The 14949-nt window shown below is 33.8% G+C and overlaps 1 pseudogene; it reads left to right on the top strand.

Annotated features, from left to right (window-relative positions):
• The first annotated feature begins 3129 nt into the window (after positions 1 to 3129).
• LOC140962617 (uncharacterized) lies at positions 3130 to 12021 on the top strand (annotated as a pseudogene).
• The last annotated feature ends 2928 nt before the right edge of the window (positions 12022 to 14949 follow it).

Raw genomic sequence — 14949 nt, forward strand, 5'->3', positions numbered from 1 at the left:
TATCCTATCTTCTAGATATAAGGGGTGACGTAGGAGTGACTGAAATCTCCAAACATCCATAAATCTTGTGTCTCTTAATTTCAGTTTTATTCTATCTGTCAATCAGTTTATTTCTGCACTTTCATTAGTTAATTGATCGACATTGACAAACAAAATTCCCGAGCTCAGTTTATCACTAAACTGACTCATTACTTGAAAATGGTGTAAAATTGTCAAGTATTTATTCAACCACCCCTTCTAAATACTTCTTCACGTCCCAACCGATCCTATCAATTCTTCTATCCAGTCCTTCCCAATTCCTTGTAGTCTGGCTTTCAAGGCTTGAATAATTACTCGGTTAGTTACTTTTGTTTGCCCATTAGCCTGGGGGTATGCAACGGATGTGAAAGATTGAGCAATTTTCATCTCTTTACACCAGGATGTAATCTTTCTTCCTTGAAATTGGTGACCATTGTCTTATATCAATTTTCGAGGGAGCCCGAACCTACAAACAATGTTTTTCCATAAGAATTTTAGTACCTTAGTTTCAGTGATTCTGGCCAATGGTTCAGCTTCCAGCCATTTGGAGAAATAATCAACTGCTACTAATAAAAGCTTCTTTTGTGCTCGGGCCATTGGGAAAGGTCCGACGATATCCAGTCCCCATTGATCAAAGGGACAGGACATGCGGATGGGATTCATCAGCGAAACCAGGCTATGATTGATATTACCATGTCTTTGGCATCCTTAACAAGTTTGGACCAGTTCCTTAGCATCAGTGCTCATAGTGGGCCACCAAAATCTAGCCAGTAATGATTTCCTGGTAAGGGCCAAAGAGCCCAGATGATCCCCACAACAACCTTCATGAATTTCTTTCAGGACATAATCAGTTTTCTTCCTCTGATAAACATTTCAACAAGGGACCTTGGAAGGATCGTCGATACAATTCCCCATTGAAGATGCTAAAGCGAGGCCCTTGTCTCTCAACTCGCTGAGCTTGCTGGGGATCCTCGGGCAATTTTCCCTCTAGAAAATATTTGAGCAAAGGGGTCTTCTAGGAGTCTTTGGGAGCAAGGGTCGGGCCAGCCTCTATAGATGAAACTAGCCGGACCCCTCGAATGACACCCCTTTTTACTTCTCCTGTCAAAGAGGAGACCATTTTAGCCAAAGCATCAGCCTCAGCATTCTTTCCTGGAGGAGGAGACTTGTCCCTTGCCATTCATTATGTTGAGCCTGATGGTTAACAGAGGGTAAGTTCCCCGCTACAGCTTTCTGGACAGCTGTTGTTATGTTCTGAATGAGTTGCTCTTGATTTAATACATATGTCGGCTGAAACTGATCTTCCTGAGGGACTTCCGAGTCAGAAGATTCCTTCTCGGGATCATCCCTTCTTGAGGATTTTCTTGTGGAAACCATAATCCACGTCTTAGACCAAGTTTCCCACAAATGGGGTCAATGATAATGACCTGGTGAATTGGGTGAGCGATAGATGGACAATTTCACCGGGTCGAAGTGTTGGGATGAGCGAAAAATGAGATCGCGACAAGAGATATTCGAACCGAGCACTCTTTTCCCAGGAAGAATAAGATTACCTTGGAAACACAGAAATAACCACGTGAATGGGAGCCGGAAGAGAATCCGACGTGACCACTCTGATGCTCAAGTCAATGAGGGTTTTTTTTAGAGAAAATATGATAACAAAGTGCTGTAAGAAAATGTTGAAGAAGTGAACCCCTTAATCTTACTCAAACCTGATATTTATATGAATGAAATCTATGATTACCTTGCTTTTAATGCCAACCTACTAATTATAGCAAGATGACTGTCCATATCCTGCTTATGACAACTTCTCTGACTCGCCAACCCCTGTTCTGATAGTAATGATTGTCAAACATAAGGTAGCCTATGCTGGTGCGCTTGAGTGAAGTGCTGATTTCGAGGTAACCCGGGTGAAAATCTTCCCAGGAACTTTTGTACGAGATCCCGGGAATAAGGTAGCACGAGGAGAAAATGTCCCGGGTACTCGTCTGCCCGGCTCCTGAAGAATTTATCCTGCAAATTGACTCTGATTTGAGCTATCCCTTTAACATCCCGGGTCATCCATGACCCGAACTCTTATGGGGTATCACCAATGCCCATAAAGAATTATTTAAAAGTTTAAAAATCAATTATCAATCATATATATTTTTAATTAAGAAGACATTTCAAACTAAATTCGATGAGATGACAACATATAATAATATTCATAATATATTTAACGCAATCAAATTATAAATCTAATTACTCGATTCACTATTTTTCCACAAGTGATATTTAAGTTTGCACAGTCAAGATTATCAACCACCTCTCTCCCCGTTGATAACGTTGCTATTCTCGGATCCAAAAATTAGAGTTGGAAGAGATTGTACTTAATGTAATAAATTATATATTATTACAAAAAATATAATATATTATATATAAAACAGAAAAAATCATTAAATTATACTGTTTAACGAAATTGTTCTATAAAATTAAAGAGTTGGAGTGGATAATTTAAAAAAAAAAAAATTGGGTTAGTCCAACCCAAATTTGACCTACGTTTGATCAATCTCTGACCACTCCATTGAATTTACATTTTTATGAGATGGTTGTCTGAAAATAAGTTCTTATTAGCTCTAACTTGAAAAATATAAAAATATTTTTCTCGGACTAGTGATAATATGATCTGGACTCTGAAACGAGTTAAATCTAGAATTTTTTTAAATTAATAATAGAAATTCAAATTTTGGATCCCTGTAATTGGGTTTCCAACTAACGTCTTTTCGATCTCATGTCAGTTCAGGATGAGCAAAATTTTATTTAAATGAAATTAACCTACTAGATATAATTAATTCAGAAATCTGATTTTTAAAAATTGGTTAAATCGATTTGATTTCGATTATCTTCATAAAAATTTAGTTTAACCAATTAACCGAATTAATATTTAAATAAAATTTGATTTTTTATAGGGACATGTAATATTGAATTGGGCCTACCCATACCTACAAAAATCTTTCACTCAGCCGTCAACATTTTCTCTTCGATCAACCCTCGGAAGCACCCAAGTTTTTTGAAACCTGCAAATTCGAAGAAATAATGGGTGAGATTTTCTCAACTTCCATGTGTATTTCAATCTATTAGGTGAAAATGGGAGAGACTGATGTTTTTTTATCTTTCCTTTTGGAATTCTTCTGTTATTTAGCTGCAATTGAAAAATCCGGTGATAAATCCCGCAGAGAGCGCAGAAAAGAAGCTCGATCAGCTACGAACAAGAAAAAGTTCGATTCTTGGGTCCAACATCAAGTAATATANGGATCAGTGTCAATGAATACTTAATCCATCGGAGTTTTTGCTTTCCAATGATGAGATATTTATTTTTGCAAATTGTGTTAGCAGTCCCGGGAATCAAAGAAATCCTCCGCAGTTGAATTCGAAGCCTGTCGAAAAATTACCTCCCATGGATAATATAGTAAAAGGTTGCGCCGTGCAGCCCCAGAAGGTGAAGAAATTCAAAAGGAAATCAAGTAATCTGATAACTGTAAAGGGCGTAAGTAGTGAGGATTGCAGTGGACAACTTTCTATGATAGCAGATTCCAAAATTAAGTCAAAGGAATCCAAGATAAAAAAAGGTTTAGGAGGGTGTTCGAAAAGCGGTTTCAGCCAGTATCTTGAAATGGAGATGGGAGGAAGGTCTTTATCTGCAGAGGATGATTTAAGATTTGAGAGGAAACTTGCGAAGAGACTCAAGGTGAAAAATGGGAGGTTGAGTGCCGCCAATGATGATATTGACTCATTAGTCGAGGGAATACCTTCTGTTCTTGATTCTATTGCGGAAACTGAAGGAATTCCTGAAAGTACTGATAGTGGAAGAGTACAAGATGAAAATTCAGATGATGAACGGGGTGAAGATTCTAACTCAAGGGTTGGTAGTTTTGAGGAGCATAACAATGTAATGGAGGAGGTGATCTTACCAAATCATACTAAAAAGGTGAAAGGAAGGAAAACAAAGTTTGAAGAGTATCTTGAGGCAGACATGCTAGGTGACAGAAATTTGGCTGAAGCTGATTTGACATTGGAAAGGAAACTCACAAAGAAACTCAAGATAAAGGAAGGGAACTTACGGGGAGATGATGAAATCAACATGTTGTTTGATGGTATTCCTTCAGTAATTGATTCATCAAATGATGGGCAGATTCAAATTCTTCCTAGCAAAGACCTCGATAACCAATTTTCAGCTGAAAAACTTAAAACTTGTAAGCTAATCAAAAAAGAACAAAAAACCGAACTAGCAAATGATTCAGATATTAGAACCTCTGATAAGGTTGAATCATCTTTCGCTGATGTGGTGCTGGATAGCTTTCCAAACGAGGCACCAACAAAATATTTGCATCCTCATCTTAGATCTCATGGTGGAGATGGATCAGAAGAATACGATCAACTACGTCTCCAAGTACGAGGTACAAATTTACCTTGGCATGTTGATTCCTTTTAATTTTGTACTGATTGAGAGATGCTCGCCATTTTCCTTGTCGAGTGCACTGCACATTCTCTCTCTTCGGCAAAATGTCTGGTATACCCTCTATTGATTTTTCATAAATTTTAAACTTAAGAAATTATTTTGAATTCTTTTCATGTGTACAATGTTTAGTAAATATAATTTTTTAGCAATTAAAGTTTGAGATGGCTTTGTTTTAGATTGAGAATTAATCTATAAAGTGCATGATTGTCAATTTATACCAATAAATAAATAAGTGAAGGTGCAGTGCACTTGACAGTAAGTTAAGTGTATGATCTCTTCACCATGATATTATATCTCCTGATTTACTTGTTTTTCTTCAGGGATATTAAATAAGCTTTCTGACGCTAAATCAATAACGGGTGAAGTCTTTAGATGTATTCAAGTAAGCCGCATATTACTATATTCATTTTGTATCATCTATTTATATGATATTTGGAGTGCTATTTCACTTTTTCAACTATCGCTGGTTCTTATGAATGCCTGCTTCATTATGGAACGGCAGAGCAAATTTGTTGGTATTCCATTCTCTGATAACTTGTCTATATGCAGTCAGCTGGCCACAATGTTTACTCTCAAATTGTGTGTGAAGAGGTTGTCAGATCATGTTCTAGGGAGATAAGTGGCTTCGAACAGTTGAGTTTGATGCCTCCTCTAAGTTTCTTATTGTTTCCTCTTTTTTTCCTCATTTGTCCGCAGTTGAACTATCAATGAATTAGAAGTTTACAACTTTTTGCGCCAGTCAGATTCATCTTTTGGTTGACACATTATTTGAGAATTTCTGTATATGATTCTGATGCAGTCTTCAATAAGTAACACAAATAGGATAATCGTTTCCCACCCCACCTTGTATAATGCTTTTTCTATTCCTCTGGCATGCTTTATAAATTGTTGGGTTTCCTTTATAGGCCTCTTTCTTGGCCCAATATTTTCAACATTTGGGCCTGCTATTATTCCTCCAATATCAAACCATGCAGATTTTTGAGGAAATGTTGGATTTATTTCTTTATCGTCTTCATTGAATATGTGGTTTAATTATTCCTGTATAGAGGCTTGCAGGAATCAATTGTGCACCAAGTATAAAGTGAGCAGATTTTTGAACATGCAGGTGATAAGCCATGCAAGAATAAGAAACTAACTGTATTTTTGGAAGTTTATGCCATTTATTTGACTGTTTTTTGCTTTAACTCATTTTTTTCTTTACTGCTTCTGGTACATCCCTCTATTACCATCTGAGCTTTTACCCAAGTGTTCGATGATTTACACTTGTAATCTGTTTGACTTTTACTTGCCGATGTATGATATTTAAAGTCAGATTTTTTTTAATGATTCCTATCAATTAGCTTCTATTTTATCATTTTTGCTGACATGGAACCTCGCTCCGTGTTTCTTTTCGAAGGCATGCAGCTATTTTTGCTGCTTCTGCTGCTGGCATGGCTTGTTTGGTTGGGATTGACTTTGGGGCCAAGCTTCTGTCATGCCTGGCAAAACGTTTTGAGGTGCTTATTTTTAGAGCATGTTTTACACCATTGTATTTATGTCATTATATTCTAAGTAATCAGTTCTGCAATTAATGAAAAGGCATTGATTATGTAGTTCAAAATTATGTGTAGTTTGTTGTGGAATGTGACCAGCTCCCGTGTTCATACAACTAAGGCTATTTTTTGTTCTATTTTCAGGAAGAGTATTTGAAGAAGGACAAAATCTCCTTACAGAATCTGGCTCTTCTACTATCAAATTTATATGTTTTTGGAGTCTGCTCAAGGTAATTTATGAGGTCGAAGAAGTTAAGCTGTATCTCTTGAAAATATTTTCTTGAGCATCTAACTGTTAGAAATTTGTGATTCTTGTTGTACTCTTATTTGTAGTAACATCATTGACTTTACCAAAAAAGTTGTGTTTGCTATCTAACACTGCCATTGTACTTCTTCAAATGAATAATCAATAATCCCTCCATGAGTGACTTAAATATTTGACACTTCAACTTTATTCTTGTCTAAACAATTATTATTTTTGTATGTGCATATTTTTACCCATTGATAAGCTCTCTATTTGACAATTTCCATTTCTTGATCATTCTAAGCAAGCGGTTAACAGAGCTTGATGTTTCTACAATCAAAACAGTTTTACAATGTAAGTTCATTTTTTTTCCAATGTTTTTTGACTGGGATCAAACCTTTTATGGCTTTGGATGTTAATCATAGTTATTTACGGCGCAAGACATGCTAAAGCGCCAGGAGCCTGAGGTGCAAGGCGCACGCTTTACCAAAGTAGAAGTAAAGCGCATTTAAAATTCAACATATGTATAAAGTGATTTATACTAAGATATTACATAAATTAAATACAAATTATAAAATATAAATATATTGCTGAAATACAAAGTGTAAATATATTGAAATAAGGAACATCATCATCCAGTGAACTTTGACAAAAACAAAATTGAGTAGTGGGCCAGTGGCTGTATTGCTATTCTCACGAATGATGATCACTTAGTGCTACCCTTTGAGGAATAATTGCTGAACTTTGACAGAAACAGAACTGAGGAATAATTATGCTAACCTTCAGTGACAGAAACAAAACTGAGTATTATTATTATCTTGATGGAAGGTCAGCTGCTGCACAGTTGCACTCTTCAATTTAGCGACTCGTGCAGACGCAGATGGAATTTGAGCAAGAGGGAGATGAAACATATGCATATAGGGTTTTTTAAACATTAAATAGGCAGAATTTTGCTATTGGGCTTTAAAATTTGTTTGGTTGAATTATTTTATATGTATGCACAAAATCTCAATACACAGCAACCAAGGCACATGCTTCTGCGCACTCCCATCTGCCCTGCGCGCCTAAAGGGTATGCCTGTTTAATGTGTTGCGCCTGGGTTATTGGCGCAGTCAGGCGAGTGTCTTTAATAACTATGATGTTAATTAACCTTTGTTTTTGTGCCTGTTTGCCAATATCACCTCATCTTAAACAAGAACCCTTTTTTCAGTGATAGATATGAAAGATCAGTTTCAGAAATGCGATGCTTGTATTTGTTTATGCTTGAAACCGTGAACTTTTCTACTGCTCAACTATTCACGTAGTTCTGGTTGTCAATTATTTACAATTATCAAGGAAATGTCTATGTGCAGGGAACACTGAAGTTCAGGTACTTGCACCACAAGTTCATAGATTCTTTATGTGATTGCTTGATATTTCCATAATGTACTAGATACACAAACACAGCATCTTGGAGCTTCTTTGTTAGAAATATTCTTGGTTCTAACTTTCTTTTCCTGTTTGAAGAATGTCTTTACCAACATGTTTGTGTATACTTATTGTCATGTCTTTTGACAGCCAGCTATTTATTGTATTCTTTATTCTTTAAATGAACTTGGTTCTGGTTTATTTGGCTAGCTTCTCATAAAATCGTCTTGCTTCTGATAGGTTGTGGCATGAAATTACGAGGAGATGATCCTAGTGAGATGAAAAACTTAATCTCAAGTGTTCAGAGTAGGGCAAATTATTTGAAGACATCTTCTGAAGAGGGGCAATCAAATTTGAGCTGTAACAGAGTACATATTTTTATCAGTATTTTCTGAATCATATCTGCTTCAAACATCAATTGATGTTCATCATTTTCTGCAGATGAGATTTATGCTTGAAACTATTTACGATATCAAGAACAATAGAAAAAAATCCGAGGAAAATACTCCAAAGTATACCCAAGTAAAGAAGTGGCTACAAAAGGTGTCCACTGGCTTATGTTTTCCTTCCTGTTTAATACTTTCTGTTGCGTCATGAATTACTTCCGTAAGACTTTTTACGTGAATGGATGGGCATTAATGCATTTGAAGACCCTGCCATTCCTATGTTGATTCATATAGCTTATTAATTTAATGTATTTAATTGAATCAAATAATCATTCTTTTGTCTCGTGTCTACTGTTATGGACCCAGCTGCAAGCTACACCCTTTTTTGTCTGCTTTCCAGTATATTAGTATCTTTCCAATTTCCTCCATATTTTCACAGTTATTTGTCTCAGGCAACATGTCGAATTCTGGTAATTTTTTCTGTCTTTATGTTTTGGTTGATCTAAGATTGCCTGGAACAATGATCAAGCACTTTGTTGGAAAAAGCTGCAAGACTTAATTATGCAGTATGCGGACAAAGTTTACTAAATGTTGAAATTTGTGAAAGAAAGCATTAGCTTGATTACTCAGCGAAACACACAACTTGTAACATAATAATAATGGTCTGAAAAATAGTTTAAAATATTTCTGAAGTTTTTTCTGTTTATTTCTTCCATATTAAATAGATATAGATAATGAAAAAATGTGATTTGCCATTTTTTGTGATGTGAATGTCAATGGTCTTTTGGTAACGTTCTATTGTTTTTGCAGTTAAAAGTAGATAATATATTAATTCGAGGGTTAAAATGGAGTCAGTTTCTTGATCCCTACAAGAAAGGCCAATGGTGGTTGTCTGAGGTTATTGCTTCAGGTATAGATAACCTCGAAGACGTTGCCGGAGCAATTGATAAGGAGATTCCTGAAACCAAAAAGATGCTACAGCTTGCTGCCGCACAAAGGATGAATACATATGCAAGAAGAGCAATTTTTTGCATAATTATGAGTGCTGAGGATTACATCGATGCATTTGAGAAACTTCTGAGACTAGAGTTACTGGGGAAGCAGGTTCCATATACGTATTCGGTTTTCTTAATTGTTTATCTGATATTTCAAAATTTGTGTCATCTTTTGTACATTTATGTTTAGGATCGAGAGATCATGCGGGTACTCGTGGAGTGTTGTCTGCAGGAAAAAATATTTAACAAATACTACTGTCTTCTTGCATCTAAATTGTGCAGCTTCGACAAAAACCACAGGTTCACTTTACAGGTAGGACTTCTTGATTTCTGTATCAGGACGTCTTTATCTAGTTTAACCACTTATTCAGTAATTGAGAGATTGAAGTACCAAGTGTTTCAGACCTTTGTGGTAGTTATTTAGAATCTGGAATTGAAATGAACTCATAGTTTAGCAGTAATGGAGATAAAAAAGTTACCTGGAACTTTTATGAGATTGGAGTTGGTAACACCTCTGCTTTATTGGTCCCTATCAAGCATTGTTTTAATAAATTTTTACATATCATATGTTTGCTACAGCCTTCATACCATGATTAAACATCTTCAACATTTTTCCAACATAATGTATGGATATTAAGACCAAACATCTTATTCTTCTTGTTCCTCTCTATATTTTTCCAACACTTTCTGTGTATAGGATTCAAACTAAAAATCCATGACATCTCCTCTTCTCCATCCGATACAAATTCTTCTTCGTGAAGTTCCTTTACATCTTTGACATTTGTCTCATTTCATTTCCATTTTCCACCTTCAACAATTCATGCTTGTGCCATAGTTACTTCACTAGCAAGCAACACATCCACTTTTTTTCTTCTTCTTGATGATCTTGGTATTGGATTGAACATAGACTAGATTGTTCAAACTTTCGATTTCTAGTCTATTTCTTTTCTTTGTATGGATCTACATTAAAGAAAAATATTAATATTGAATACATATTTAAAAATTTAATAATTAGTACACAATAAGTAATTAAGTACTTACCCTCTCCAAAGTACTTCAATTTCTGTCGCAACCAGAAGAACTTGTAGTTAAAGAAAGGATTCTATTAGTAATTTATTGCAATTTAGGTACACCATTTCCATAAAGATGCCACTATCCAATTAAATAAACTAATCAAACAATAACAATTAGTAAACCAAAAAACAAGCAATAAAAATTACAAAATAAAGTAAGCAATTATTATTTAATACTTGGTTCTTATCCAGATCATATTTCTCATCATCAATTGCGCATCCCGCCTTAGCAATTGCTCGTCCAAATCCACCCTCTTTATTGAACAATTTCCTATGCTCCGGTCATTGAATGAGAAATAAGGGTTCAAGATGTAGGCGTCCAAATGTAGTGGACTATCAAGCCGATCACGATTTTTCTCGTCAATAATGTCAATGATCGGATGATAGTGAAGCTCTTGATTTTTTAATACCATTTTAATCTCTTTACTCGCTCTAAGTAATTCACCACACAAAAAACCCATAAATGATTTCTTATCCCCATCAACAAGACGAAACACGTTAACTAAAGGAGCAAACAGATTCAAGCAAAAACTTACCCCATAGGCACTCAAAGCGGTATTATATGCCGCTTTCCCTTTACAATATTTGAATGTTTGCATACATTCCATTCTTCACTAGCAACCATAGCTCTCAGTTCACTTTTCTTCTCCATCAAGATTTGCAAAGTTAGAAAAGTGGTTGCAAATCTTGTCACTCCCAGCCTCACATTGTCTTTTTTGGGTAAACTTCCTCATCATTGACAATTTTTTTTTGTGATGCATATGAATAAAGATGGTGAAGCTTTTTGCCTTCTCAATCACCTCTTTGAACTTAGGTTAGTTCCCAATTCCTTGAAGCATAAGATTCATGGTGTGAATTGCACATTAAGTCCAAAATATATGTAGCCTCTTCTCCTTGAACAAGTCTTTCGCCGTCATGTTATTTCAAGCATTGTTTGTTACCACTTGAACTATATATTGTGGCCCAGCTTCTTCAATGCACTTGTACACATATTCAAAGATATAGTTCCCGATGTGAGCTTCATCTGATGCTTCTTTAGAAGAAAGAAAAGTTGTGCCTTCCTTATAGTTGAGACATAAATTCATGATACTTTTTCTTTTCTGTGTTGATATAGCCACTCCTTTATGTATTTTTACTTGGCATTGATTTCCATTTATGGCATTTGCTGTTGAATATTTTTTATTGGATACAAATATGAGATTACTGAAAGTCGTGGCCCATATGCATCTTGCCGTGGCTTTACTTTTTCAGTGGGACCACTTCTTTTTTAGCATTTCTTTAACTTATCTTAGCCCTTTGTTTAAATTTCACAGTACTGTTTGTGGGATCATTTCAAGGAACTGGATTCAATGCCATTGATCAGATCCATGCACCTAGCTAAATTTGTTGCAGAAATGGTTGTATGTTTTAGTCTTTCATTAGCAGTTTTGAAGGCAGTTGAGTTAAACGACGCCATCCATCCGACTCCCAAAAGGATTATGCATTTCCGGGTTTTATTTACTCGAGTTTCCAGATAAACTCGTCTGGAATGTTTTTACGCGTATTGCTACCATTCCTGAGTACGAATCTCTGAGGAACGGGATCGAGTTCTTCATCACCAAGTATGTTCTGAGTAGCCAAAGTTCCTTGACAAAAAAGTTCAAGATTGCGAGAAAAGCTCTCCACAATATTGAGGGTGTTGTAATGTGACATTTGGCCAGGCCAAACTGTCCTTTCCTGTCCCAATTTTGTAGGCAGAAACTTGATTTGATTATATGTATATATTGAGAATTGATTTGATAATATTATTTCAGGATAACTTTCCAAATTTTTTGAGAGCTATGTTCCTTTTTCATATATATTAGTCAACATTTAGCTGAAATAACCGAGAATGAGCAAGTAAAATTGTTCATTTTTTCGTATACTTCCGATTGATAAATTTTTTGTCCAACTGAATTAATATTCTCCATATCATTTTGAGGTGATCCATTCTTCTGATTTGCCATACAGATAATACATTAACCATATCTTGGAATTAATAAAATAACCGTAATTCAACGGTTTTAAAATCACATGTATATTATTATGTATGTGAGTTATTATTTGATCTATTCTCTTTACTACCTTCGATATAAAATGGCTTAATGTGGTAAATTGGTAATACTTGGTTTATTATTTTAATCGTTCTTTGTTATACATTAAGGTCCAGTTTGGTAAGTATTATTAAGGTTGGCTTGTTTAGTAATCTTTTGTTAGCTTTCGTTTTTTAATTTGACATTGACTATTTGTTAGACAACTTTTACTATTTGAGTTGGAGAATAAATCCATGCATTTAAGAAGGATAATATTTATCTGGCTACACTCAGAAAGATTAATGACCAAAATACCCTTTATTGTGAATTAAAATATTGCAAGTGGGTCTTCTGCCGCCATTTTCCTTATTTCTTCTGAAGAAACAACCGCTGCACAATAGCTAAGAAATTGAAAGTGGTCAACCGTAGATCCTCATCTCTAAAGAAAGATCCGAGTACATCCGAAGCTTACTCGAAGTAAAATTTTAGGAAACATTTTTTAAGCTATGTGTGATTATTGATGTTGCATCTCATGCATAAATTCTTTCACAGCAGATAAATGTGACGAAAACTATCCAGTGATGATAAATTTGTGTTTCTTTTTTCGATTTTGGTTACAAATGTGTTTTACAAACGGAATATGGTTTTGATGTCGTTTGTATGGTCTGTTCTTTTTTACTGTACATGTTTTTTTTATTTGCGTGAATCCTACGAAATTTTGACATTGTAGGAGATATTCGTTGTCAATTTGTCAATTTATCAGAACAACATCTTCATGCTTTATGTTAAAACTTCGGTTCAGAATAACACGGATCTCACCTCGTCTTTCGATCTTCACGGACAAAGAAATTGGAGAGGGTTTTCAATCAGCGGCTCTTCTTTTTCACAAACAGGCAGCTAGGTTCGGGGAGAAGTAAACTGTTATGGGAAATAAATTAAAATAATAGATTAAAGGATATTTTGGTCAGAAATAAGTTTGTCATGATTTTATCACTCTTCTTAAATTCACACCACACATAATATTTTATATCTCTCAGGCTATGTTTGGTAGCCATGACAAGGGAATGTTTATTAAATAATCATCCCTTATCTCATGTTTGGTTCATTTTTAATTTAACATGGAGGCCCTTGATTATGATTGAAGCCCTCACTATTTATGTTATTTGTGTGATTAAATATCCTTCCTCAAAGGTGTGATAATGTATTTGAATAGTGATAATGATAAGATTGTATATTAACCATATTGCCCTTGAATTGTTTTCTTCAATATAATATGAAAATTAAAATTAGTGAAAATTTAATAATTAATATAATATTTAAATTTTTATTATATTTTTATTATTTTTATTCATTTTAAAGAAAATAAATTGTAATACAAATCTATCTTAAATTAAATTTTTATAAATTTCTAATCTTATTAATTAATTTTTTTTATGAAAATAAATATTTATTAAATTCTAGTTTATTTTGTTTAATGATTACCGTAATATTTTCAAATATATTTCTGATAAATATATTTAAATTAATTTTAATAAATATAAATTATAATTATAAATATTTAATTATCTATCAAATTATTTTAAGAATATTTATAATTATTTTAAACAAAAAATAATATTGTAATTATTTCTAAACTTTATTTAACATTAACATTCAAAATATTATTGCTATTTTAATTATTAAAGTAAATGCATATTTACAAATTTATTTTTAATAAATATATTTAAATTAATTTTAATAAATGTAAATTATAATTATAAATATTTAATTATCTAACCAATTATTTTAAGAATATATATTTAACTAACACTTGAGGCATTTTGGTCATTGCAATAAAATTTACAAAATTAATCAATCATTTTAAAATCATACCAAACACCGTGTTATTTATCCCACAATACTATTAATTCATATCTCTCATTTTTTAATCACTCTAATTACTAATCATTTACTTATCCCATCACACGTACCAAACGGAGCCTCAAAGTACATATCTTATCCTATCAAACATTTATCAATCAAATTATTAATCATTCGAGTATCACATCCTAAAAACCAAGCGAACCCTAAAAATAACAAAGCGGAGTCATTCAATCGGGAATAGCACCGACAGAATTTGTGAAAAAGTAAAAGAAAGTAATCCAGTTTCATTGGATTTAGATACAAGATCTCCCACACCGTACACAAAGCAGACAAAAAAAATTATTTCTCAATGCAAAATATTGCTCGCCATACCATTTTATTAAGTCCTGATGTTGGCCACGAATCTCTTGGTCTGGTTACATCATGTGTAAAAAATACAGATGTTGGCCACGAATCCCTTGATCTAGTTATTGTGTAAAAAATAAAACAATGTCATGTAAGAAACTTTGTAGATCCCCAACTCCAATATAAAAAAGTTCCTATGTTATAATTTCATTAAGTATTTATTTACTTAAATACTTGCTAATTAAATTTTTTAAAAAAACTAAGAGTAGTCGAATGCTAAAGAGACTTCAAGCAAAAAATTAATTTTTAAAAAAATTGTGGGGTGTTAAAAGTAAAAATTTACGGTAAAAAGTAAAAATCTCAAACTCACAAAATATATCAAACTACACGCTTTATAAAATTTTTTATAGTCAATTTTGTTCTTCTTCAAAAATTTAGATCTATTTATAGAATTTTCTTTGAAAATAATCCAAAAATAAATACGTCATTACATACATCATCACACACTAATTTTCAATATTTACAACTCTTATTTAC

Source organism: Primulina huaijiensis, chromosome 17, assembly GCF_012295235.1.
Source record: "Primulina huaijiensis isolate GDHJ02 chromosome 17, ASM1229523v2, whole genome shotgun sequence".
NCBI classification, from domain to species: Eukaryota; Viridiplantae; Streptophyta; class Magnoliopsida; order Lamiales; family Gesneriaceae; genus Primulina; species Primulina huaijiensis.